A 6,020-nucleotide genomic window follows, 5' to 3' on the forward strand; every position below is an offset into this window, starting at 1 on the left:
CATGTGATGTCCACAGCTGCTGTGAGTTCATGTGTACCATGGCCATGTGATGTCCATAGGACAGCTTCTCGCAGAAGCTCATCCTGACGGACAGCTACTGGCACCTGGAGAGGAACCAAGATCAGAGGAACCCAGATTAGCATTTCTCGAAGGCACAAGTCCATCTGTGCTAGTGGGTGGATGACACGGCTGATGAAGACTGTTTAGGAAAGGCCTACGTGTTCTCCCATGACAGAGTGAAGTTTCGACTGTGAGGTGATTCATTCCTTCTCCTGTAAAGGCTTCACCCACCTCCACTAGGCTGCTGCTGCTGTCTGACATGCTGTGCTGAAGGACACTTGGAACAGGGGAAAGACAGTGTAATGCTGGAGCTCAGGAAATGGATTTTTGTGCTTACATAAGATGCTGCAAGCTATGAACATTTGATCAAGTGTCTGCTCATCCCTGACAACACATTTTGAGTAATAGTCTTCCAAGTTACTCGGAGCTAGACTATGCTTTTACGAATGTGCATTCCAAATGACCAGGACAAGAGAAAAATGGCTAATGTACAGTGACACAGACGTAAAGAAGTAAGGAGTGTGCTGGGTAGAAAGTCTCACCTTCTAAGCATTCTCTTTATCTCTGGAACTAAAAGATAAGCTTCGTGGAGGAAAGAGCTTATTGGTTTTTGTTTGTTTTATGCAATTCCCATCCAGTAGATAATTGTCTGGTGTGGCACAAGCAGTCAATAAAAGCTTATTTTTATCAACATCTGCAATTCCATCATCATTCAAACAAGCAATTAATTATAAGGGAAAACATACTTCCCAGAATATGTTGAAACCAGAAGTTCTTGATCCTAAACATATATGAAAAATGCCCAGGGAAATAGAAATTCACCAACTACTCAAGGAGGGTAGATGAGGGTGGATACGTCAGGAAGAACAGGCTGTGGAGAAGGCAAAAAGTGTTGGTCATGTAATGTTTGCTCCGGGATGTTCTGAGAGGAGCTTTTTATGGGGATCACAAAGGTGTGGATCATGACTACATATGCTGGGTGGTATCTTAGCGGCCACCAGAGGCTCAGTACACACAGAAACACCTCAAGTTACAGCTCAAGAAGAGAAGCAACTGCTGACATGCGTGGTGGGACATACCTCCAGTGGCAGGAGAACTAAAACAGGTTCAGGCCTGTTGATGCTGTATAGGATGTTCACGTTGTTTCTGGGATGCTTCGAAATAGCTTACCTCCAAAACTTTTATACTGGAATATGCAAAATGGGAAGGATTTAGGGGAAAATAATCTGTCACAGAAAAGAAACCAAGAAAGTCACATGATGGCAAAAGATAACCATCAAGGGTTGCCGTAGTAATGACGCAGATGTGAAAATTATCTGACAGGAGCTGTTATGTATTCATCCTAAACATCCTTCAATGAGCAATTATGACTTCTCTCAAAATAAAATAAAAGAAGCACAGAAAATCTCAACAAAGACATAGAAGCTTTGAAGTGTTCTTAAATGAAAATCACAGACCTGAGAAATGAAATAAGTGAAAGAGAAACCTTGCTGGATGAACTCAGCAGCAGATTGGATATGTCAGAGAGGAGAATGCATAAAAGATCAAGAAAGATCAGTAGAACTTACTAAGTATCAACATAAGAGAGACAACAGCTTGACTACAAAAAGGAACATAGCATAAGGAACACATGAGAGCAAAGAATTAACAACTGTTAATTGATCAGCACTATAGAGAGGTTATTTTGCTCACATGTGTTGAGGGCTCAGTTCATGTCAGCTGTTCCATTGCTGCTGGGTTTGTAGTGAGGCGCTGAGTCCTCACTGCACGTGTGGGGTACAGTGGGGAGCAGGTGGGGAGGAAAGCATATCTCTCATAGTTTGAAATCGTAGGAGTGGCCTGAGACCTTCCACCATGGCCTTTCTTCCAATAGCACCAAGGGCAGAGCCACACGTGGGCAGTCCATATGTAATCTATAGCAAGGATATCTCCATAAGATAAGATAAAAGGATGATGGAAGTAAGGTTTCTGTACATCTAAATTGATACTAATAGAACACTCTAAATTATGAATGCATGCTGTAATAGCAAGAAAATTGTTAAGAAAATTAAAGAAAGGAAAACATTAAATTTCTGTAAGAATACTTTTTATTTATTTATTTCCAACATACTGTTGTAATTATATAATTTTTAATCTTTATTTTTAATTTTTTATTGATTCTTTGTGAGTTTCACATCACATGCTCCTGTCCCATTCATTTTCCCATCCATTTGTATCTACCCTCTACCCTCGCAATCTCTTCACTAAAGGAAAAGAAAAAAAAAAAGAAAAGAAAATATCTTGTCACAGAATCTGTAATGTGTCATAATGTGTCATATAGTATACACTTTTGTCCACGCATCTTTATTAGCAAATTTCATTGCAGCGAGTCATTGGTCTGGTTGCAAGAATCTGGCTTCTGCTACACTATCAGCAGTGGATCCTCACTGCGACTCCTCTAGGTTGCTGCCCTGTGGTGTGGAAATCCTGCAGCCTTGGTTCTGCAGAACCAGCCTTTTCACAGGCACCAGCAGTTCACAGCTGTTGGGGTGGGCCAGCTCGAAGCCCGGAATCTGGCCTGGTGATAACTGGGTGGTCAGCCCACGAGCTCTCCGCACCTACACCAGGGTGAGCGCAGCACTGCTTGGGCTAGCTCACCCCAGGCTGCAGGCGGCAGGGGGCCAGAGTCAGCTCTCTTGCTCTCATGCCCTTGGGGCAGGCTCACCTGGCTCATACCACGGTAGCTCAAAACAGCTCAACCTCATTGCCCAGGTGAGGTACAGGGCCTGTTCTTTCAAGTGCTGCAGCCAATGAGGGGCAGGGATAGCTCTCCTGCACTTATGGTCACGGAGGCAAGCTCTTCTGATGGCCACAGGTAGCAAGAGGCAAGGACAGCAGGAAGGGCCTCACCTCCAGGCCCACACCACCTCATGGCAGATGAGTGCTGAGGCCAGCTCTCCCATGGTCACGCCCTCAGATGGCATCTCCACCACCAGAGCCAGCTCTACTGTGCTGCCTTGGTAAGCTGCAGGACATGCTCCTGTAGTGCTTCAGGAAAGGAGATGTGGAGCGAGCTATCCAGAGAGCCACAGCCAGTGAGGGGTGGGGCCAGTTCTGCACAGCCCTTGGACATCTAAGTGGTTCCGGGTGGCTTCCCAGACTAGAGGTGCCCTCGTGGTTTTTAGTGGTAGTATGGGCCATCGACATCTACACAGACCCTGAGGCCTCATGACCATGGACCCAGACCCAGACATGAGCCCCAGGAGCACCATGGGCTGGGCTGGGACTTCACCATGGCCTCAGGTGGTAGGGCTCACTACTCAAAACAGGCTGTTCCTCACCACCTCTCTCCAGTCCTGCCTCTTTTCATAATGCTCAGTCTGTTCCATTTCTCTCTCTCTCCCATCTGTCCACCACACACTTGAACATTGTGGTGGCTCCCACTGTGGGCAGGGCATGGGGCTGGGGACCTCTGGGTGTCCTCTGCCCACCGGTGCCATGTGATGCGGCTGGGGTGGGCCTCTGTCCAACATAATATTTTCATTGATTCTTTGGGGGCACATCATACCCCCATCACACTCATGTCACAAGGGTGTCTGCCCCACCCTTGTGATCACCCTTCAAAAATGAAAAATCAATATAAAACGTCCAATTTGTGTTATCTATGTGCTCACTGGAACACGGTCAAACCCACCGTGCCCTGCCCCTTAGAGAGAATGGAGCCATTCCTCTCCCACACCCCTGCCAAGAGCCAGGGTTGTGGAGAGGCACACATCCACATCCTTATCACAGTGTTTTAAGAGTTCACTTTGATGGCTTCCTGTTTAGGCTGGGTCAGGGCTTGGGGGTTGTCACCGAGGCCTTCCATGACCCTCTTTTAAACAACACATCTGTAGGCATTGCTAAAAAAAGAAGCTTCCTTGCTCTTTACAGTCAGTGGGAGCATGGATCACAGGCTTTCACGTGGTTTCTGGCCAAAGCACAGACCATTGTGGGCCCAGGAAAAGCCCTAGAAGGCAGCCCAAACCATAGACATCAGCATGGCTTCATGTGGTAGCACAGGCTCCTCACATAAATATGGCCTCCAGCAGCAGCCTAGCCCACCACTGTCAACATGGCTTACAACTTCAGTCCAGACCACAGACATCTGCATGGTAATGTGGGCCGCAGGCATCAATATAGACCCCAGCTGCAGGAGAGCCACGGGCCCAGACATGGCCCGCAGTGGCTGTACCTGCCTCAGGTGGCCCCACAGGCCACTCAGATCAGTATGATCCTGAGTGGCAACACACCCAGTGGACATCAACATGGCTTCAGGTGACAGCCAAGACCATAGGTATCCAAATAGCCTTCAGCAGAGGCTGGGTAGCCTGGCTCTGGTTATTTATTATTTAAGAATAATTTTTGATGTTAAAAAACAGGACACAGGAAGAAAGTAGCTTAGAATAATAATTGAAGACAAATAACAGAATGGCAGAATAAGCTTAAAATTATCAATAATTACTTACATTTTCATGGTAAAAATGTATCTGTTAAAACACAAAAATTGGTAGAGTAGATTAGAAAGCACATCCTAATATGACATTTAAAAATATTTCTTCATATAAATGAAACAAAATTCATAAGTTAAAAGGCAAGAATAAAAAAATGTTATTCTAAATCAGAAATGATAAAGAAAACTAGGTGTAGTTACATTAATAGAAAATAAAATAGATATTTTGGTAAAGAATACTAATAAAAGCAGTTATGTTAATTTCAAATCAGATAGACATTGTGGCAAAAATAACTAGAGAGAAAGATAATTACTAAATGATAAAACAGTCATAACAACAGGAAACCATAGTATTTATAAGTATATTTGCATCAAACAACAGACTCTCAAAATACAGGAACAAAAACTTGGAAGTGGTCAAGGAATAGATAAATCTGTAAAGCTTCCTGGGAGCTTCAAAGTCTAAGTCTTAACAGCTAGAAAAAAACACAAAGGTTCCACAAAAACCTTAAAGTATTAAATTCAACCAAGGTAAAGAAAGCACACAACTTCAATAATTTCATGATTAAAGAGCTCAGAAAAATGTAATCTGTAGTTTCATGTTGCTAACTGGAGAAATTCTCCATTTAAGAAGAATTAACAGCAATGTTTGTATATAACAAATAATATAAGAAATATAATATGTAATATTTAATATAATATATAAATATATGTATGCTTGTTATATATACATACATATATTTGTATATGTGTATATATATATATATATATATATATCAATGTTTCATATGTATATGAAGGGTGGTGGAGAGATTAGCCTTAGACCAAAACCAAAGACCATAAATAAAAGACTTACCAGCTATAAAGTTAATTGTAAAAATTCTCATATAATAGTAGCAAACAAAGTATAAAAATATATATTATAATAATGGGATTTATTACAAGGCAGTTTCAATGTTTAAAAATTAGCTAGTATAGTCTTTCAGAGATCCTCTGTGGAAGGTTCCTGTCCTGTTCCCTGTCTTATCCTACTTCTGATGCTAATCCTGTTTGCCCTTCTGAATGAGGATTAAGCATCTTCCCTATTGTTCTCCTTGTTGTTTAGCTTCTTTAGGGATACAGATTTTAATATGTTTATCCTATATTATATGGTTAATGTCCACTTATAAATAAGTATATATCATTTTATCTTTCTGCTTCTGGGTTACCTCACTCAGGATGATCTTCTCTAGTTCCATCCATTTGCCTGCAAATTTCATGATTTCCTTGTTGTTAATTGCTGAATAGTATTCCATTGTGTAAATGTACCACACTTTCTGTATCCATTCCTTAGTTGAGGGACATCTGGGTTATTTCCAGATTCTGGCTACTATGAATAGAGCTGCTATGAACATGGTTGAGCAAAAGTCCTTATTGAATGGTGGGGCATCTTTTGGGTATATGCCTAGGAGTGGTATAGCTGATCTTGAGGTAGCACTATTGCTAATTT

This window comes from Psammomys obesus, unplaced genomic scaffold (assembly GCF_907164565.1).
Source record: "Psammomys obesus unplaced genomic scaffold, mPsaObe1.curated_primary_1811, whole genome shotgun sequence".
Taxonomy (NCBI): domain Eukaryota; kingdom Metazoa; phylum Chordata; class Mammalia; order Rodentia; family Muridae; genus Psammomys; species Psammomys obesus.